Genomic DNA, 23,426 nt, shown 5'->3' with positions numbered 1-23,426 from the left:
TCTTTATTTTATTTCATTCAGTAAAACGTCATTGCTCTCCATGGGATGGACTGTTGAGTTTTAGCCTGAAGAAGAAAACTGATGCCAATGTCATACAGCATCTCTCTGAACAAGGTCACCTCTTATCACCCTTCCCCACCTATCAGCCTCAAAAGTTATTGGATAAGTTTTTTCAATAATTACACACGGTTTATTTAAATAAGACTAAAGTTATAGCTGGCTATCTGCCCTCTAATATAAGATAATTTAAAGATCAAAAGACTCATTCTTTCCTATGCTTCCCCTTGTCTCAGTCATACTTCCCTGAGCCCCTGGATTCCACAGAGAATTCCCTCCTATGGAACTTGGGGATGGAGGGGCTGTGTCAATGTCCCCTGCTTTAGCTATTGCCTTTAGATATGGCTCTCAAGCTGTGGCAGATATCTTTTAAAAGCTGAGTGCAAACCTCATTCCACTCCAGCAGCCTTCTTGCTCACTTCAGGAGTATGGGAGAGATAGAGGGAAACTTCTAACTAACTTCTGTCTCACACACTGGCCTTCCGGATGCTTGCTAACATTTTTTTTTCTGTATTCTCTTATGCTAACCCAGCAGTAACATATTCCAATTTGTCCCCTCACAGATAAGACAATTCTTCACCATTTTATATCCCTGTTGCTCCTCCCCTAAATGGACATTTAGTTACAGTAGATATGTTTATGTGCATGAGGAGGGGAAAGGGGATAGGTGAGCAAGGCAGAGGAGAGGAGGGAAGATCAGGGATGAAGGATTTTCAGGAAAGATGTTGATGAATAATTATTGGTGCTGGGTTCTTCCTGACATGAAACACAGCAGGGCCATAAATCTAGTGGCCTTTCCCATTCATTTCTTCTCTTCTGCTCTGGATTCCAAACCACACCCCATGTGTTAATCAGCTTAAGCAGTTGTACAAAGCACTTTAAGCTGGTTGGCTTTGAGGGGCTGGAAAGTCCCAGATCAAGGGGCTATTGGGACCAGTGTCTATTTCAGGTTTAGTGATGGTCATATTCTGGTTGGATCCTAAGATGAACACAGACATCATTCTACTTCCTCTCTTCTGTCTCTCTTTATGAGTGCATTAATGCCATCATGGGACTCCAACATGAAGAGTTAATTTTCTCTCAAAGGTTCCATTTCCAAATACCATCACACTGGGTACTGTTGAGTGCAATCTGTGATTGGGGTGGACACAACAAACCTTGACACTATCATCCTGTCCACTGCTCCTTCTCAAGGAGCCCTGTTCCAGCTGCACTGAACTTGAAAACTATGTTTTTAGGATTTGTCCAAGATTTCTTTCTTTGTGTGTCATCATACAGTATGTCCTTAGCCAATGGCACATAGGCTTCAAAGTTAGAAAGACTTCATTTCCTTGCTCAATCACTTCCTGGTTTCAGAGACTTGGTGACATTTAAAAAAAAAAAAAAACTTTTTAAATCTTTGTTTTTTAGTTCTGAACAAAGGAAACCTTCTAACACTATGTCTTCTAATCCTATTGACCATCCTGAAATTGTGGGAATGATCCAGAATATCTCAAACACCCAGACTGAGCCCAGTCTCTGGTTCTTTCTATTCAAAGGAAAAAGTGAGAACTGTCCACTTGCATTAGCATAGGCATGCGGACCAACCACATTTACTCACTCACCAGAGACTTCAGTCTTGAAGAGTCAGCTAGGGGAAAGTCTCTGGTGGCAATCAGCTTGAGGCTGATGGGAAAACATAGCGTTTCAGGGCTGAGTGGCAGCAAAGCTGAATCCCCAAGTAACAGTGTCAGCTGTGATTATCACTCTACTGCTCACTGGACCAGCTCTCCTGTTAGCTATTGCTCCCACAGACTCGATCTCCAGCCTGGACAGACTCTGGGTTATATCATTACAATAAAACGTTCTTCTGAAGAATCAGTCTTGTGCTCATGACCCCTGACTAATACAATAACATCAAGAGCTTAAGTGCAGCTCAGCATAGAGGTGTGATTGTGATCTTTATGGCTCGCATACTCTGTCAGTGTCACTTACAGAATAAATTACTTCTGCTGTTAGTTTTCAGCGACTTATTCTCTGGCAGTTAAAATTAATTTCTAGGTCCTTTCTGATGTTCTAGTGATCTTTGGGTCTGCTTCCGATAGCATTCTATCTCAGCTATTTTAATCTATATCCATGAACAAGAAGTCTCTCCCATTAGTCCTTGTTTTTCAAAATTGCCTTTATGTGGTCTCAATATTCTTATATATGTTTGAATTCACTGAAATTTTCATTGAAACAACAACCTGGCACTAAATCAGTCTTAAAAATGGATGTCTTAACATTTTAATTCCTTGCATCCAATATCTTGACATATTTTCAAAATATTCAAGTCACATTTTATATCACTTATTATCATCTTACTCTGGACACATAGGTTCTAGTTCATTTCTTGTTGAGTATGCACATAATCACAGTGGGCATAGGGCATCATTTCCAAAACAGTCTCCAGCTGTTCACTTCTACTACCTAGATTTTTATTTTATATTTGAAATCTCCCTTGCTGATTTTTTCTTTCTATTTAATACTTATTGGACATACCTCCTACCTAACATCATGAGTCCCAAACCATGACTATATTCCCCCACCTCCCGAATGTGTTATAAACCATGTGTTTTCAAAATGTGCTCCAAAATCTCCTGCTAACCTACACTGTAATTTCTCATTAAAGATTCCAGCGAGACCCATCCCTCCTTTCTGAATCCAGCCTATGCAGGTGCTGTGATTCTTTCATAACTTGGTTGTCTGCTTTGTTCACCTGCGTTGTCCTCCCATTTGATTACTGGAGGAGTTCCTATTCATTATTTAAAGACCAGCTCAATGTCACTTCCTCTCTGCATCTGGCCCTGACCACACACTCAGACGGAATTAATTTCTCTCATCTGTATTCCCGCAGCAGTACCTACACACCTCTGCTGTAACACAAGACACATCATATCACTTTTTGCCCCATGTTTCTGTCTCCCCCAAAGAGGCTGTGAGAGATCAGTATCCTCCTCATCTCTCTATCCCCGGTAATCAATATGTTTCATAGAATAAACAGTGGGATGATTAATCAGTAACAATTTTTATGATTTAAATAAAGCCGGTGATTTATTGTTTCTGGAAACAACCATTTTCCCCATTTTATCTTGTTCTCTTTCCATCCCTTCAAGGTATCTGGCAGTCTCTGTGATTTCTAAAATATTACCCTTTGTAATTCTGATCGTGTGTAGTCTTTCCCTTGGGCTATAAAGCAATGTGTTTCAATCGAGAATTCACCTTGACTTCGAGGCTAAATACCTCCTAACCTCTTCCCCCTCCACCTTTGCTTTAGACAATATTGCTTGTAGCATGGAATTATCTTTTTCTCAATGGGAAAATCATTTCCCATGCTGAACTGGATGTCCAAACCAACAAACTCATTACTTCTTCAGTCAAAACTACTAAAGTCTAAGCCAAGAGCCAAAAACAGAGGCAAGTGCCACAGTGAAGGCAAAACACGACAGAACCTGTGTCAGACGCCTACAGTTGCTACCATGGGCAAACAGGGAAAGCTCAGCTCCAAAGCTGGGGAGACAGGGTAATTTCCTGGAGACCATAGGTCAGGTTGGAAAAATACAGGCTAAAAATAATCCAGGAAAAGCAATTAGGTGTTTCCTCCACTGAAATCTCAATGTTGACAAATATCTTCATTCCTAAGGAGCCTGTTACTCCTCCAGTCATCCTTTACAATCTTCTTCCTTTAGGTCTATTCCCAACCAGCCACCGAGGCCTGCTCAGTCTAGCTAAGTACCTCTGAAAATCACCACCACTTGAGCCCATTGCCTGGTCCTGAACCACTCACAGCACCATGTATCCAAGAATTAGACATTGTTCCTTGCTGACTCCAAACCACTTCCCACACTGTGACAACTACTGCCCTTGTAAAATGCCCAGTGGGTTGGCATCTTTCTTCCTTAGATACATCTATACTTCTGTAGATAAATGAACACAACTTTTAACCAAACTGCCTTTGAAGGCCATGAAAAATCATAAAAAGTTCCAAAGCTTTAAAGTAAAAGACCCTAAGCCTATACCAACATTTTTCTCATTTAAAATATGGGTGAACTTTGGGTAAGATAATTAGCCTTTCCTATCTTCTATTTTTCATCAGTAAAACAGTCATAATAAAATTATTATTATTATTATTATTATTATTATTATTATTATTATTATAAACATATTATGATAAAGAATGACAAGGATAACAGATATGAAAAAATCTGTCAACTATAATGCATTATGTAAATACCAGTTAGAACTTAACCCCTAGTAAGAAATACCAACCATCTGGCAAACACATACAATACCATGTAGGCATTGAGATGCATGTATGAACTAATACTTGGAAAGAACCCAAGTTTAAGCACAGAAAGAATTTTTTTAATATATTGAGTATTCAGGAGATGAGATAGTTCAAGACAATGAGGAAGATCAGGGGGTGAACAACAAACAAGAGCGATAGCTTACTCCTAAAGAAACAGAAATTCCACTTGCTTGCCCTTCAGGCTTTAATTTATGGCTTAGCTGGAAGAGAAGCCAATGCCACCAGTATTTTAGAATTACCTGTAAATACCTATTTACAGATCTGTAGTTTGGATTATCGTTATTTTCCTTCTCATAGTCTACTTTTAAAAGATTTGCTGCCTTCCTGGGGGGTTGCAATAATAACTAAGGACAGACTTCTGTTTCAGAAGGACTAACCCCCTATGTAATCATGGAATTCAGTAAGAAAAATCTAGAGTTTAAAGAAAATTAATTTCATGGCTTATAAAGAAAATGTGTTTTACTTCCTCAGACAAGTGCACCTCAGGAAACCGCTGAATGAGCGTTGTGGTGCTGAGGTGAACTGATGAGAGACTGCTACAGGTGGGCCTCTTCACACTCCCTCTGCCTTTAGCTCAGGTACCACCGGAAGCTAGACCTCAGACATTTCCCTAAATAGAGCAGGCACACTTTCTCCAAGGCACTGCTGCCATCTAGTGCTTTTTGTAAAGAGTTCAGCCAATATGTGGGATAGAGAGATGTGACGCTGAGGGTGGCAGAAAGTTAAAACTTTTGGTTCCTCAGAAAATTGGACATAGTACTACCCGAGGACCCAGCAATACAAAGTATAGAAGTATATACTTCTACAGAAGTATAGAGGTATCTAAGGAAGAAAGATGCCAACCCACTGGGCATTTTACAAGGGCAGTAGTTGTCACAGTGTGGGAAGTGGTTTGGAGTCAGCAAGGAACAATGTCTAGTTCTTGGATACATGGTGCCACTCCTGGGCATATACCCAGAAGATGCTCCAACATGTAATAAGGGCACATGCTCCACCATGTTCATAGCAACCTTATTTATAATAGCCAGAAACTGGAAATAACTCAGATGTCCCTTAACAGAGGAATAGATACAGAAAATGTGGTACATTTACACAATGGAGTACTACTCAGCTATTAAAAACAATGAATTTATGAAGTTCGTAGGCAAATGGATGGAACTAGAAAATATCATCCTGAGTGAGGTAACCCAATTACAAAAGAACACACATGGTATGTACTCACTGATAAGTGGATATTAGCCCAGAAGCTCGGAATACCCAAGATACAATTCACAAACCTCGTGAAACTGAAAAAGAAGGAATACCAAAGTGTGGATACTTTGGTTCTTCTTAGAAAGAGGAACAAAATACCCATGGAAGGAGTTACAGAGACAAAGTGTGGAGCAGAGACTGCCCCACCTGGGAATCCATCCCATATACAAAACCCAGACACTATTGTGGATGCCAACAAGTGTTGGCTGACAGGAGCCTGATATAGCTGTCTCCTGAGAGGCTCTGATAGTACCCGACTAATATAGAAGTAGAGGCTCACAGTAATCCATTGGACTGAGCACAGGGTCCCCAATGAAGGAGCTAGAGAAATGACCCAAAGAGCTGAAGGGGTTTGCAAGCCTTTAGGAAGAACAACAATATGAACTAACCAGTACTCCCAGAACTCCCATAGATTAAACCACCAAGCCAAAGAGTACACATAGTGGGACTCATGGCTCCAGCTGCCTATGTAGCAGAGGATGGCCTAGTTGGTCATCAATGGGAGGAGAAGCCCTTGATCCTGTGAAGGCTCTATGCCCCAGTGTAGGGGAATGCCAGGGCCAGGAAGTACGAGTCAGTGGGTTGGTGAGCAGGGGGAAGGTCAGGGGATAGGGGGTTTTCAGAGGGAAAACCAGGAAAGGGGATAACATTTGAAATATAAACAAAGAAAATATCTAATAAAAATGGGGAAAAATCATTTAGAAATACTTTGGTGTTTTTTGGTTGTTTTATCTTGGTTTGGTTTGGTTTTTCGAGACAGGTTTTTCTGTGTAGCCCTGGTTGTCCTGGAAATCACTCTGTAGACCAGGCTGACCTCGAACTCAGAAATCTGCCTGACTCTGCCTCCCAAGTGCTGGGATTAAAGGCACGCGCCATCACTGCCCAGCTTGGTTTTTTTTGTTTTTGTTTTTTGTTTTTTTGTTTGTTTGTTTGTTTGTTTTTTGGTGTTTTAATCTGCACATTAGTTGGTAAGACGTGCAGGGTCATGGGATACAATATGGGCTCCTGAATTAAATGTCATGGGGTAGGTTGCAGAAAATCCAGCATCAGGGACTCAGAAGCTCCAACCAGGTCTTAAACTTTCTGCAGGAAGAGTCCAACTGAGCACAGAGGGAGAAGGGTGTGTATTCAGATGCACATATGCCTTGCTACAACCTCAATTCTTGAAATACTGTGATACATCCCTTCCAGGACCTTCAACAAACTCTCCCCTCTGTCAGTGGAAAGGCCTGCCTCAGGACCTTCAACAAACTCTCCCCTCTATCAGTGGAAAGGCCTGCCTCAGGACCTTCAACAAACTCTCCCCTCTGTCAGTGGAAAGGCCTGCCTCTGGACCTTCAACAAACTCTCCCCTCTATCAGAAAGGCCTGCCTCTGATACCTGTTTGCTGACTTTTCTTTACTCCTCTGTCTCCTTTTATTACCAGCAACACTAAGAACTCTCCTCCAGACCCTGTCCTTGACAGTATTCTGTGTCCTGAAAACGTGTGGCAAGCTTAGCTACACTGGAATCTTGGAAAGCATGAATACCTTTCTAAAGACTAGTGAAATATCAGGTTCAAAAGAAGGATTGGGGAAGCCAAGGTTGGCAACCATTCATTTCTGAAATCATTTCAGATGATCACAGATGAATAGAGAGCACCCAATCCTAGTGGCTCCCAACCATCTGTAACCCTGGTTCCAAGGATTCATCACTCAGCTGCTAAATCTAGAAACTTAAATCATCTTCAACTTTATCTACTCTCTTCTGTCTCCTTCACCCAACACACTTCACTCACGCACACATGCACACACACACTACACTATACACAATACACATACACACACTATATACATACACACAAACATATACTACACACTACACACACACACATACATACAGAGAGAGAGAGAGAGACAGAGAGAGAGAGAGAGAGAGAGAGAGAGAATAGGTTCTACCCTCCTAAGTCTATATAGTTTCTCTATTAACATTGACATCACATGTTATATAACATATACGGGTTATATATGAGTTATAGCCATTGTGTATCCTCCTCTTATATCCCTACATCCAATAATCATCTAGGCATTGGAATAAATTTTTAATGAATTTAGTAATGTTGCAATCTTAATCAATGTTCTTCAGTAATTTTCCTTGGTGTTTAAGACAAGTGTGCTCATTTAAGCACAACCTAAAATACCTTCAGTGATCTGTGCTTACCACATACACATGTCTTTCTCCCATTCACTGCTTCCTTATTGTTATACTGATCACAAATCATTTGTATAATTAGTTACACATCATCTGTTCCTAAGCCCAAATTTTAAGTGCTATAGAGTCAGATACCAAGCTATCTTATTATACTTGGGCCAAATCAGGCAATCAACCAAAAATATGTACTGAATGAATGGATGGGATTAATATTGTATCCAACAATTTTTGGTTGTTAACATTCTCCTTGTTTAAATATTAAGCTTTTTTTCAAAACTAATTTGTTCTCTCTGTCTCTATCTGACTCTCTCTGTTTGTCTCTCTGTCCCTGTGTGTGTGTGCGTGTGTGTGTGTGTGTGTGTGTGTGTGTGTGTGTGTGTGTGTGTAGGTAGGTAGGTATCTATAGAGGTCAGATGATATTGGTTCCAGAGTTACAGATGTTGGGAGCTACAGTGTGGGTACTGGGAACTAAACCCAGGTCTTCTGCAAGGATGACAGTTGAGCCATCTCTTCAGCCCCAGACACTAGACATCTTAGAGGCAAAGAGTCCTCAAATGTTGCAGACACATAATGTTCAGAGGACAAAGATTACCAGATATCACATTATAAGAGCAATCAATAAACTTGAAAATGTCATTCACAACAGGGGCTTGCTTTCTCAGAATCAAAGAGGAAGGTGGTTAATATAAGTTGACTGAATCTGGGTAGACTGAGAAGACAAAATTCAAATTGAAGGTTTAGAGGATAAAGAGGGCACAGGCATCAAATGTGTGGAGAAAATCAAGAGTGGGCTCAGATATATAAAAAAAAGTGCAATGGTTTGGTTAAAAAAAAAAAATCCAGCAAAAAGGTAAGTGAGCTCTTCCCCATAGAAAGCTGCACCACAGTTAATTAAATGTGCATAGTAGACATTTAATGATTTGACTTTTGGAAAATGCTTAGAAATGTATGTGGTATTTGCTAGAGTCAGAACAAGAGATTAAGTGGAGTTTTCTTCCATCATTGCTCTCAGGCAGCATTCCATGAGTTATACTTGAGACTATTTGTGAGCTGGGTCGTCATTGGAAATGTTCCTGGATTAAGACTCACCTGAGAGATAAAGGAAAATCTGCTAGCATATCTCTGACACCATTTCAGAGAGGATTAACAGATGGGGGGGGGGGGACCCTGAATGTAGGGGCACCATCCTGTGAGCTAAGAGCTTAGAAGGAGTCAAAGAGGAAAGGGGGAGGGGATCTGAGAGCCAACACTCCCCAGTGTGTGCTCACCTCTCAGTCCAGGGAGATATGAGGAGCCATACACGTGTGCCTTCATTCCCTAACGCAATAAACCTGCCTTCCAAACTCCCTACATGTGTGGCTGAATCAGCCTCTATTAGAAGCCCCTGCAAAGGAGGGCTCAGCCCTGCTGAAGATTTCCTCATAAAGTTGAGCCTAAATCTCTTTTCAGCAAATACCCTTCTCTAGAGATCTCTTCAGGTTGAAATTGCTTCAGGTTGAAATTCTTTCCTACTCTTCAGTCCTTCTGGTCTGAGAGAAGAGATCGTACCTTCTCCTGACTGTATTTGGTCAGTCACTCTGCTTTGAAGGTTTGCTCTTGCCTTACCCAGCATCTACTTCTGGGTATGGCTTTACTCCACAACAAGAAAAACACACAGCCGGCTTCTTTATTGTCTGTGACAAGAGATTTTTTTTTTTTAGATTATCGAAATACTTCACCCTTTAGGCTACAATAAAAAGAAAATGAGTTTATTCAGTACACTTGAAGGAGAGCAGCAGGAGTGGCGGCGATAACTGAAGAAGCAGCTCTATGTGGTAATGGAGCGTGGTGGTCTGCACTTTGAAGGGGTTCTCTGCTTGGTTAGAGCCAGCCATTCTATGGACGATTTCCCCTGGCATGAAATTCCTGCTATGTAAATGAGGGCAGGCTTCATTTGGCTGGTGGGGCAGTTATGGGGAGCCACTATGCATATAATTTCCTGTCATAAGATTCTCTCTGTAGTGCCAGGTTGTGTCTAGTTTTGGTTGGCCTGCACTCTGCTCTCCCACTGGTCTGCTGTTTGGGGATGCCTTCTAATGCTTTCTGAACAAGGCTTAGGTCAGAGAACTGTTCCCTTTAGTCTGTCAGTCATGGTTTCCCATTCACACTCTTGACCATTTTTGTTTTGTATTCTCTAAATCGAAACACAAATATAAGATGCAAGCAGTTGATAGCCAAGAAAGAAACCTTGCCTCCTCTTAAATCTTTTGCTTAGAATTAGGTTCCAAGAAGCCAGGGCCTCCTAACTTTCAGAGAATTGACACAAAGGACATCTCACATTGCCACCCTAGGATGGAGGAAAATCATGGAGTTGTTACATTCTGTTACATTCAGGGTCCAGTACTTCCTTCTTTACCTCCTGATAACAGTGACGCTTGTTACAGTCCCTGTCCTCTAAGCTGAACTGAAAAGCAGTCTAGCCCATTAAGGTTTACCTTGTATCTGTCTGCCCCCACTCTATGTTGAGGCTTGGGACCTGGGGGCAGGTCCCATGCCTGTGGGTGCATAGCACGCACATCACACTCCCTTTCAACAAGGATTTCTCTCAGAATATTGGATGGATGTCAAGAGGAAGTCACCAGCCATCTGGCTCTTGGAGATCAGCTTAGTGCAGGAAGTCGGATCAGACTGTCATAGGCTCAGCCTACCACAATCTGGCTATGGAACTCTGGGAAAATTCCTTCAGAAATCGAGGCTGAAACCTAGAAGGCATGGCTCCAACACTCTCTCCAGCATCAAACCACCACGCTAGGAAAGACTTGTACAGTCAGAATTTAGCCGCCAGCCGGAACTGATGGGCTGGATGGAGAAACATTTTAATGATTTAAGATGTTATTCGCTTGTAATAAAAAAGTAATTTTGTTTCTTCCAAAGCTCCTGATTATTATGGAAGTTTTTCTGCCTGAGTTTTATTCTAAAAAGGCATTATGATCATCAAGACTGACATAGCCATAAGGAATTGTGGAAAGTTTAATATCTGTTGATGGGGATGAGAAACAAAATTTTCCATTTTTAAAATCGTCAGATGACTTTTAAATGGATAACATTAAATTACTGTCAGAAATGTTCAATATTTTCTCATCTGCATACAACTGTTTCCCAGTGGATAAAAGCTTCAATCTGGCTCATTAGGTTGTCGAGGCCATTTTTCCACTTTGTCCTCAGCTTGCTACTGAGCTTCTACCCAGACTAAGGAGATGGTATTAAATGATGTCTGGGTGGCAGGGGGTGGGGAGGGTGCTCCGGAAGTGGAATTAAACAAGATCAGACAATATCTCTGAATAGACTATTGTTTAAATAACATTTTTGGGTTAAGAAGTTGGTTCAACCCATAAAGTGCCTGATGGGCCAGCGAAAAGACCTGAGTTTAGATTTCCAGCACCCACATAAAAAGCCTGGCATGGAAGCTTTTTGCCTGGAACCACCCAAGCACTAGGAGGAAGAAGAGAGGGAAGCAGGTCCTTTGAGTTCATTGACCAGCAGGCTAGCTACGGCCATGAGCTTGGATTTCAGGAAGAGATACTGTCCCAAAGAAAAGACAGAGCAATGGAGGAATGACACCAGTCTGGTTATCAAAGCCACATATCTGCATGTACTCCCACAGGCACTGCACACACCTACTAACGAGTGCATTTGCCACACATGGACAATATCCCCACACACACACATACATGCACACACACACAATTTTTAAAAAATAAGGATAAAATTAAATAATGAAAATGAGATGTTTGAAATGAAGAATGCAAAACAGCCTTTCTTCAGCCTTAAAGGTTATACTTGTGTGTGTGTGTGTGTGTGTGTGTGTGTGGTGGGTGTTGTTTGTTTGTTTTCATCCAAGGACACAAGACTGAGACACATCATAACGTTATCTTAGCTCTCTGCATTCAGAAGGAAGAAGACATGCAAGCATGGTGGAGCCTAAGGAAAATGAAAACTTTGTGATCTCTGCTGGGAATGCCATCTTCTGGGCTAAGCCTGCAGAGCCGGGAAGACACGATCACTTTGGGGATCATCTGCCAATCAATTCTGCTGCTGTGGCCACTTAGTCCCGTGGTTCTTGTGGCTGGCCATCCTTGTCTCTAACAGACCGAATGCCATTCCCAACACAAGCTAGGTTCAAATATTCTTGGTTGAAGGCTTGCTAAAAAAATAATAATAAATACCTAATTATAATTAAGGGAATTAATTTTTCTAAGCAAGTAAGTTTGGTTTTTATTTTTTTAACTTTTATTGGTTCTTTGTGAATTTCACTTGTGCACCCCATTCCCACTCACCTGCCCCTCCTCTCATACCCTTTCCCCTTCCCCTCTACCCTTGGAACTTCCCTCCACAAAGAGAAAAAAAAATGTCATTGTGGAAGCTGTCGTATGTCCCAGTGTATCCCACGGTGTACCCTTTTGACTATACTTCTTTGCTTGCAAAGACAGGCTGGTCTGAGGCCTCTGGCTTCTGCTACTCTATCTACACTGGAACCTCACTGGGACTCCTCTCAGATATCCTGCTGTTGCCCAGTGCCATGGAGATCCTGTAGTTTTGCATCTGTAGGACAGGCCCCTTCATGTACTCCAACAGCTCATAGATGGGGTAGATTTGGGGGTGGGTCAATTCAAATGCCTGGATCTGCCATGAGAGGTCTGAATGATCAGCCTGCCAATTCTCCCATTCTCACACTCCAGGGCTGGCTCACCAGCAACCATCACTACCAGGGCCAGCCCTATCCTGCTGCCTAAACAGACAAGAAGCAGAGCCAACTCTCCTACGCTCATGCCCTGGGCGCTCGTGCACCTAACAACCCACACATCCAGGGCCAGTTCTACTATGCTGTCTAGGAGCAGAGCCAGCTCTCCCAAGTGCTACAGCTGGTGAGAGGCAGGGTCAGCTCTCCTGTTCTCATGACCCCCATGCCAAGTCTCCCACCTGACACGGGGGTGGGGGGGAGGGAAAGCAGGCTATCTCTCCCTAGTTTGTGCCACTGCTCTGAAAACAAGTGGGAGGGCTAGGGGCAGGGTCAGCTCTAGCCCAGGGAGCAGCCCAGACCGGGGATGTCTGTTTGGCCTTTGGAGGTAACAGATCCCTGCTGCTTCAAGATCACATTGTGCCCCTCACCCCCTCACCCCCCCCCCACCCCTGTGATAACACAAGCCAGGATCCCACCATGGTCCCAGAGGACAGTTCCGAGTCCCCTGGCGCAGGACTGGTGTTTGCCTCAAGCTCAAATTTTTTTTCAGGGAATGTTTGGCTACTAATCAATTGTTCAGATGTCCATAGGTCAGACAGAGCACTTAGCATAGACATAGCCTTTCTCCTCTCTGCCACCTACTGACCACACGTGACACAGAAGCCATACCTGCAATGACCCCTAGGAGCAGGAAATTTTAGTTTTTAATTAATAAAGCTGGTAGAGTGGCCATGTTGTAGAGGAGGTAGGAAAGGGAGCAGGAAGGCGCAGAAGCTCTTTGTCGAATCTGAGAAAACAAATAAGGTAGCTTTTGTGTTCCCGGGTGCAGAAGATAGAACAGAAATTAGAGGAAAGAGCACGCATTTAGTGTCTACCACGTTCCATGCACTTGTTAAGTTGTTCAATGTTTTTAAATGACTTAGAGCTATTTTTAACCTCTTCCTGGTGTAGGATTGCCTTAGAAGAATGCCTAAGAGAGAAAACAAGAGGAAAATGGCTGTCCAACTCCAGCACAGGCAGAAGTCTCGATATCAACTGAGCCACAGTCCTTAAAGCTTTTAAATTTTTCTAAAGAACTTGACACCAATGTTCACTTTAAACAAGAGCCAAATATTCTTTAATTAGGAAGCTAGAAAGATGGCTCAGCAGCATTCCCTGGTCTTTCAGAGGACCATGGTTTGACTCAAAGAGCCCACATGGTGGCTCACAACCATCCAGAACTTCATTTCCATGGGATCTGATGCTCTCTTCTGGTCCCTGACGGCACCAGGCACACATTTGTATGTGTAGGCAAACACTTATACACATACAGTTTATAGAAATTATTTAATCAGGCAGTTTCATAGTGTACTTTTGAAGTTAAAAAAAGAAACATTAAGTACATGGTGGCATACATGTTTAATCTCAGCACTTGGGAGGCAGAAGTAGGTGGATCTCTGTGAGTTCAAGGCTGGCCTGGTCTACAAAGTGAGTTCCAGGACATCCAGACCTATGTAGAGAAACCCTGTTTCTAAAATATATTTAGAGAAAATATATAGACTTTTATGTATTACAGTGATATACACATAATACATGTGTCACAGACTATATCTTTTCTAAGACATACAATTGTTTTCTTCTTGACATATAATTCTTTAAAAGTGAATCTGTGCCAGTAACTTTAAAGCTAAAATCTTTTAGCAAACTTTGCAAACTATAAAAATGAGGAAGCACTAGCGACTTCCTTAGCCAGTCCACCTACTGTTATGGCGCTCTTTCTTTGCCTGGTGGTAAATGACATAAATCATGAGGGAAGAAAGACTAAAGGGGAGTAGAGAAGGGTTTGTGTTCATTAACATGATGTTAATGTTTACTTCTGCACAGTGGGCTATTTGGCATTTCATAATTTTTATTTCACTTACCTGTATTTCACAATAAGTATGTATTGCTTGGGTAAATAAGAAAGATAAACATAAGACATAAATAGAGAGCTGATGTTGAAAGAAAAATGTCATTCAACCTTCTTCCCCCATGGCCTGGTGTCTGAAAAAAAAAAATAAACACACTGCAAAGTTTTGGTTTAACAGAACAGACACACACACACACACACACACACACACACACACACACACACACCAGAACACGAAAAAGAAAAAACACAAAAGGATAGGTCCAAATGTTTATCTGGCCACACTAGGAAATGGCAGCAGGAGATACGCCATGCTTTGTTTGGCGTAACAGGAGAAAATGCACCCAGGTGCTCCTTCACCCACACTGCCTCATGAAATCCCCTGCCACAGTCTCTTGCCACAAAGGCCCACGCGCTCTCTCAGAACTCTCTTATTGGCTCTCTCTTTCCACACTTTGATGTCCAGTAGCTTGGCTGATGACCCCATGCCAGTCTTCTCTCAGTTCATAGAAGCCTAGCTCCTTTTCTCTAGACCATGTGGCTTTCACATGTGTCATCCTGGGTCCCCCATCGTCCCCAGTGCTTCTCCATGGAGATGCCTAAGTCACTCTCCAGGTCCCAATGAACATGTTGCCTTCTCAGCTTTGGCTGATCAGCCCACGCCTCCTGAAGAGTAACAGCAGTCACACCACTGTGTGCCACTTTTGTCCTTAACCTCATTGTCCTGACTCAGCCCCAGCATCGCTGCCTTCACCATGAAATCTGTCATGACTTGTCCCCCAGACACGTAGGTGTCTACGGGTTCTTTGCATTATTTTTTCTTCCTTTCTCAGTATGACATGAGGTCTATGAAGGAAAGAACGTATCCATCCTCACAGTTGTGTCTCTAACTGACACATGGTTAACGATCAGCACATACTTAAATGAATGGCCTTTGGGGCTACCTATCACAGGACACAAAGTAGGAATTGTCCCCATGTCTTGGGTAAGGCAATGACAGAGGTGACTTGCCATAAGCACACAATCAGGATGCATATTCCATCTTGCCATTTAAATCTGAGATTTGAGTGGGACTACCTTCCAGTTAAACAATATTGACACTCCAGATAATCACTGTGCCTCTGCTTCTCTATCTGTAAAGGGAGGGGTAGGAAAGAAGAGAAGATGTCTAGTTTGCTAAGATGATCCCAAGTGTTACTATATAAGAGGACTTAGCACAGCTCTTGCTCTTGTTTGAACATTAGATGTCCCCCAAACATGTATGTCTTAAAGGTTCAATCCTCAGAGTAGAACTACTGGGAATTAGTAGAAGCCTTAAGAGAGAAGGCCTAGCTGGAGGCTTCAGGCAATTGAGAGTGTGTTCTCAAGAGGATGAGAGCACGCTTTTCTCTCTGTTGCTCTGTCATAACGTAGTTAGGGATCACCACAGAGCTGCTACCATGTGTCTCACCCACACAGCACAGCCGAGGTTTACCTCTTCAGAAACTAACCCCAAGACTGGAGGGCCAAATCAACTGCTTTAAGTTGATTGTCGCAGCATTTCTGAATAGCATCAGCTCCACCCAGCAGGGTCTGTGCAGGTGGTCCCTGGGCAGCTTTACTGAACTCAGCCCTTCATCTGATGGTCATCCCACCATTTGGGTTTGGACTTTTTTTTTTCTCTAAATTTTGGTTAGGCTTGGTTTGTTACAGTGGTTCTTTTTCTTTTCTTTTTATATGGTTTCTTTTCAAAACCATGGGTGTCTCGTGTATCCTCCATAGTATAGAATTCTAAAAATATTTTGGAAAGCACTGTTTCACTTAAGTCACTTCAAAGCAATTTGAATTTTAAATTGTGGTTTATCTCCAAGTCCCCGTCTACAGGTTACGGAAGCTCTACTTCCCCTCACCTTCTCCATACACTACTCCACAATCTCTAAGGAACATCTTTACCTGACAGAGAGAATTCCAGAACGTCGGAGCTGTAGTTCCCTGAAGAGCACGGTAATCTGCATACATTTTCCAGCAAAGAAGAAATAGCAAAAGAACAATCTAAAGGTAAGTATAAATGTTTGGTGTGAGGGAGTCGTTGTGAAGTAGGACCCTGAGGGCTGGTGGACAGAATGTTACTGGCTGTCCTTACCACAGAACAACCCAGAAATAAGTAGCCTGATTCTATTGAGCAAACATCCCTAAACAATTTTCACTTCTCTTCAAAGCTTGAAATATAATAACGGTTTTAACTCCACCTTAGGAGCTCCAGGGGCTCTAATGCAATTTTAGTGAGAAATATATCATTCCGCAGAAAAGACACAAGTTGCTAGGAGATCACACATCTTGATGGAAGCTAGAGAATGTTCTTAATGAGTCTATGAACAGAGGGTCAAGAGGGTCGAAAGAGAGACAGGAACTGCCAAAGTAAAGAAACAGATGCCCCACCACAAGGTATCTGAATGTCTCCTTACCCAGGTCCCTTCTAAAAACCGTGGAAGTTGGCCTGTTCCTTCAGTTCTTAAAACACCTTATGAACACTTAGGGATGTTGCTGCCAAGTTTGCAGCAGGTACTAAAAGGCTGTTTTCTTTTTAACTTTTCTTCATTCGGCAAGGCAAACTCTGACCACTAGGTGGCACTGCTCCACCGATTTGTAATGAATTGACTTCAGGCTCCCACACTTACATTTATGACTACAAAAGTGTGCTTTTGCACCTTTTCTCTTAGAAGCATAAATCGATCGTCAACCCAATAATCTCGCCTTTTTAGCCTACTTTGTATCCGCTACTGGCTTTGGAGCTGGGAAGTTGGAAACAGTTCTGTGGGCCGAAATGTGCTCTCAGAGACGTGGTCCCTTTTTCCAACAGTATACCTACTAGGCTGCAGAGGTTAGCTCTGGCAGTGGGGAACCGAATCCTCCCTGGTAGTAAGTTCCTGCAAGCAGGTCAGAAGTATGACTCTCTTCTTTCCTACAAGGGGAAGGGGAAGGGGAGAGGAGATGCATTTCCAAAATGTTCTTTGGGTGCTAGTTTTAAAAACACGGGAGCTCAGTACCTTAAATTTTGTGCTGGCTAAGATTCGGATCTCAATTATGTGCCAAACTTGGCAAAGCCTGCCAAACTGGCACCCATGATAAATAAAGAAAAGAAAAAAATTTTTGGAAAAAAAAATGAAAATTATCTGTTTCTGTGAGCACTTTGGTATCTCAAGAAAGCATGTTTTCTTTAATCATTTAAAGCTCCCTGAACAAATAAATGTACAAAACTAAACCAGAGGTGAGGAAAGAAAGTGAGCTATCTACAGGAGTCCTACTCTCCGCTGCAAGTTTAAAGATAACAAACCCTTAATAAATATCAAATAAATATTTCCATGTTTAGTGTTGGTTATTCGGGCCACTTAAGAGGCAGGGAAGGCTTTCCCTTCGCAAACTTTATAAACTTTGTAAACTTTGTAAAGCCTCAAGGCAGGAAAGGGGGAGGGGCTGAGGAGGTCCAGCAACCAGTCCCCTCCCCCAGACCTCCCTGTCACAAAGATCATCTCCAGCCCCTCAACAGGACCCACCCCACATTATGCTACTTTTAGGTGAAAAGTCTAAACAAAAGCCACCAATCCTTGAATAGAAAAACCCAGCAGTCCCTGAATTTCCCACAGAAACCCACCAATCCCTGAGCACAAAAACTCACCAATCTGTGAACAGGAAAACACACCAATCCCTGAGCTCCCGAGATCAGGACTTGAAATCCCACCAATCCTCACCCTCAAAATTTCTACCCTAGAAATCTCCACTCCTCCTCCCCCGCCACCACGCCCTCCCAACCCCTATTTAAGCACTGTGCTTCCCCCTCATTCCCTGCACTGTCTGCTTTTTCCCCAATAAGCCTCTTTTTATGATATTTGCTGCCTGATGTGACTGTCTTATCAGGACTTCTCCTGATAAGACAAGAAGCAATGAAGAGAAGACGGGAAGAGGCTCCTGAAGTCCTCAGCTGGGCTGAGGATTCCCTCCCCTGGGAGCTGCACCTTCTCTGCTGAGAAGGCTTTCTCTCAGAGTTGCCTGGCTCCTGGGCTCCAGCATCTCAGGATGCCTTTCCGCTGGGACGCTCTTCCACCTCGGAGCTGTGTGGTTCCTGGGCTTCACAGTCCCAGGACACCCTCACATCCGATCAGAAAGGCCAACATTTAGAATTCTTATTCATGCAGGAAAATTAAATGTCTCTCTCCACCAATAACTGGTCTGGTATGATCTCAGGTGCTGAACAGAGAGGATCGTTGCTAACTTTTAAAACTTTTTCTACTTAACCTTTTTATTTGTGTTTATTGTGGACTCAAATCAGAAATGGTGCTGAGGTCCCTTGTATCCTGCCTGTTAGATTCTCTAATATCCGTGTCTGGCAAAACGAGGGTATACCAGCACAACCAGGATATTGGACCGGCACAGGTGTGTCTGACAAGAGCTGCTACCCTCTTTCTTTTGAAAACGTCACAATCCCCCCCCCACACACACCCCTCATTCCTAAAGCATAGTTTTGTTGAACAAAGAATTCTGGTTTAATAGTTCTTTCTTCTAGGACTTGAAAATTGCACCACTTCTGACTGTATCATCGGGGAGGTTTGTCATGCTTGGAATTAGTGTCCCCTTATGAGTGGTCGGTGGGGTCAACCTTCCACTGATGTCACAAGCTTTTTTGCTTTCTTTCAACAGTTGGCTGTGAAGTGTCTTGTGGGAGATTTCTTTGCATTTACTTGTTCAGAGTCTTCCCAGCTTCTTGAACCTGTACTGCTACATTTTTTACCAAGTAAAGTCTCGAGCAGGTGCTTCTGTTACTTTCCATTCATGCCTAGTCTCTGTTCCTCCGTCATTTCAATAATATAAAGTTAAATACTTTAATATCCCACAGGCCCCTGATGCATTGCATATTTTCTCATTCTGTGTTGGCTTTATTACTTGAGATGGGTAATTTTAATTTTGTAGCTCGCTGCTTCTTCCTCTGTATGTATCCATTGCATATGGTTTTATTTATGCCAGATACTCTAGTTTTAGCTCCAAAATGTCTATTCTTTTTTATTTTATATTTTATACTTCCTGGGTGTATCTTTGCTTCAAGTGTGTGTGTGTGTGTGTGTGTGTGTGTGTGTGTTTTAAGATTTATTTTATGTTTAGGAGTGCTCTATCTGTATGTACACCCACACAGATAGTATCTGTGCCAAAGAGGGCATCAGATCCCATTACAGATAGCTGTGAGTCACCGCATGGTTGGTGGGAATTGAACTCAGGACTTCTGGAAGAGAAGCCAGTGCTCTTAATCACCGAGCCATCTCTCCAGCCCTCAAGTGTGTTTCTAACTACTCATAAATCATTGTTATTTTCACAGGCTTTTAAATCCTTACCAGATAATAATCCCAACATCTCTGTCATCGTAGGGCCGGCGTCTATTGAAGACTTTTTTCCATTCAGTTCATTTTCTTATCTCTACTAAAAGTTAGCTATTTTCCTGGATGAATGGGAATTCTAAATGTTGACCTTTCTGCTCGGATAGGAAAGGGACATGGAACTTAAATTGTGGGATATTTTGAGTCTTGCATTGAGATTCTAATTCTTGTTCAAGCCTTCTTGTTCCCTCTTACACTATGTTGGCAGAAGGAAAGTTAGGGCTGACTGGATTCATGAGCTCCAGATAGGAACAGCACTATCTCCTACTTTGTCTTTAATAACCTTGAACAACAGTAAGAGCTGTTGATTATTGCTGAATGGGCACCAGAGTTCGGCCTCCCCAGGGTCTACTGTGGATGCTACTGTGTCTGCGAATGGCAGGGTATCTTAGTACTGCTACAGAAACTTCACATTATGGGGGGAAGGGGGTAGGGGCCCACTCTGGGCTTCCCTAATGACAGTAAGAAGCAAGAGTGTGAGCCAATGACCAGACCTTAGCTGTTGTAGATCCGACTCTGTTTTTGATGCCCTTGGGCTCAGCAGAGGCCCTCTCACCTGCCTGCCACTCAGCTTAAAGATCCCATGTTTTGCTTTAGGGAGTGTCTGGGTTTTACCTTGTTTCTCTCCTGTGCTGTGCTTACGTGGCTTCTCCAGCTTCAAGCTGGGGACATAAAAGGCAAAAGAAAAATGTTAACACAAGGAAACCACCAATGTTGTTTTTTAGTTCTTGACTCACACACACACACACACACACACACACACAAAGAGACAGAGACAGAGACAGAGACAGAGACAGAGAGACAGAGAGAGCCAATCTTTTGCTCCTGTTCTCATTTCAGCATGTTCTTTTGTCTATTTCATATATAATTCCAGGGATTTTTTTTAAGTTGGCTTTAGTGGGATAAATAAGGAAAATGGGTCTTTCCATCTTCCCAGAAGCAGAAACAAGTAAGCATTTTAAAACATTTTGGCAGTCATCAACATTAGTTTTCTTCTTGTTAATTCTCAAATCCCATTGTCCCTTCCTTCCTGGAAGCCTTCAGTGTTCTGTCTGACACAGCAGCGGGGAAGCCAGGTATTTTCTTTCTAATTTGCTTTAAAGGCACAAAATCCTTTTACAGACTTCTAGGACTTTTAAGTGTAGAACGCCTGCTAAAGACACAGGAAGATTATGTGATGTGATCTGGACAGGTTTTCCAGAGAGAGAGAGAGAGAGAGAGAGAGAGAGAGAGAGAGACAGAGACAGAGACAGAGAGACAGAGAGACAGAGAGAGAGAGAGAGAGAGAGAGAGACAGAGACAGAGAGACCTCTAGAGAGAGAGAGAGGACATTCTTCCTAGACAACAGGCAGGTAGGAACAAGGCGCTGTGAGACAAGACACTGAGACAGGCAAGTATCATCTCTCTCAGTCTTGAGCTCCATGGGATGTGTGCACTGTGCAGGCCTCTGGATAGACCTGAGGCTGTGAGGACAGATGAGAGTATCTTACAATAGCAGCAACAAGAGAAATCTCTGTGTGCTCTGAGCCATGGTAGACCACTCTCATAGAGGCAGTAGGGATGACGAAGGATATCTTGACAGCACCTTCAAAGGAAGTTTAGTCATTCCGGGCTGTTGTCACCTCCTATAAGAAATTAAGGAATAGGAATCTGAGACAGATTGGAGGGAGAGAGGAGCTGTGCACAGAGCCCATGAACCTAAAGGTCGGATGCATGACTGCAGGTGGGAGCAGATACATGGTGGAGAATAAGACGGACAGACAGAAGAGGGGTGAGGACCATCACACTGGGGCGGGAGGTGGAGGCCAACCTAGATTAGAAGCATCATCCCTCCTTCATGCCAAGCTTCCCCACCTTCTCAGAAGCTGCCGTAAGGAATAAATGATGGCATTCAGGAGGATGCCAGCAAAGGAGTGTGGTGGACTCCTTGGAGGAAGGGTTGTCCCTGGCAAGCAGCTTGAGTTTCTAATCAGCTAGCCTTAAATGCTAGATAATCACACCAGAAGACTGAATTCAGAACCAGAAGAGGACAAGGAACAAAATTAAAATTGTTTGATTTGATTTGTGAGGTATTTTTTTCTGCCCCCACAAATTCTCTCTGCTGCCAGTGACATTTATAAAGACTTTTTTTTTAGTTGAAATTTGCTATAAAGCTAATAATTTTCTTTTAAAGAGAAATTTTCACTTTAAAAGAAAATTATCTCATGCTAACATCTATAAGGTTTAGAGGGTGTGTAACTCATCTGCTTTAAATGTGGACCCTGCCCACTTAGAGGAGCATCTAGTCTAACTCATGTTTTTTATGAGAGAAAATAGACTATTGAATTATTATCTCAGAATCACAGAGCCAGTCACCAATAGCCCTAACAAGGTGCCCAGACAATGAGCATTCAAAATCCAGACTCGCTTTCACCCTGTAGCATTAGCTACTCCTGTGAACTGAGCCAGTCCCTCTTGGAGGATGTGGCGGGGCAGGGAGGGTGGTGTCAAAGGCTCACGAAACTAACAAAAGTTTCCACGAATCACAAGGTTAGATGAGCAGTCACAGTTACTGGGGGAAGAAGCCCCCCATGGGATAACTACCTACAAACTGCACAGGGACTCTATTAATGTAGGTCTGAGGAGGTTGGAGGTTACTAGCTGTACTGGGACAGGGCGTTCTGGTAGTGTAGCTGTCCAGAGTCAATCACTCTCCTATAAGTAAGCCCAGTCAACTATGGTTCATCAAACTGAGCTTGAATGGAATCATCTCTTCAACGTGTCATCAGTGTCCTATGTGGCGTGAGTAAGTGCTGCTTCACATCTCCTCAGAAAAGGAAATGCATGCACACATACACATCACACACACCCCACACATATACACACACCACACACTGACACACACCCACATACATTACACAAACACAACAAACTCACACTCGCACACATATACACCACACACATACACACACACATACTATACACACAACAAACAGACACCACATACACCACACACACACACACAAAATACCCACACATGCACACAAATACACCACACACACATAACACACATATACACACACTCACACACATACCACACACACATACCACATACACACCACACACCCACACATTCACACATACACACACACACCACATACTCACACATACACATACACACCACACTCACACATACACACACACCACACACTCACACATACACACACACCACACTCACACATACACACACATACCACTCACACACACACACACTCTTCCTCTGCTCTTGAGACCACCAACCAGCCATCAGTGACAGTACAACTGTTCCCTTAGCTTCCTCTCACTGTGGTAATTCCCTTTGCTGTGACATTCAGTTTTTGCAATGCCAGCCAGTCGTGACTGGTTGTGGCATCTTCGAGCAAAACACATTTGGATTCTGTTGTAAAGTCTCGTGGTTACATTGCAGTCCTAAAAATAGAACTACATTGTATCATCTGGTATTTTCAGATGACTGGTGACACCACTCCTCTATTCTCTGGAAATAACAGAGGTGGGTTTTAACATTCTGTTACCTAAGCAGTCCAAGTCACTGGTCACTCGTTCCACAAGCAG

General features: G+C 42.8%; 1 pseudogene; it reads right to left on the bottom strand.

The window, feature by feature from the left end:
* Window positions 1-13,097: 13,097 nt before the first annotated feature.
* LOC116074123 lies at window positions 13,098-13,237 on the bottom strand (annotated as a pseudogene).
* Window positions 13,238-23,426: the final 10,189 nt, after the last annotated feature.

This window comes from Mastomys coucha, unplaced genomic scaffold, assembly GCF_008632895.1.
Source record: "Mastomys coucha isolate ucsf_1 unplaced genomic scaffold, UCSF_Mcou_1 pScaffold23, whole genome shotgun sequence".
In the NCBI taxonomy this organism is placed as follows: Eukaryota; Metazoa; Chordata; class Mammalia; order Rodentia; family Muridae; genus Mastomys; species Mastomys coucha.
This window is presented reverse-complemented; position numbering and strand designations above follow the sequence as displayed.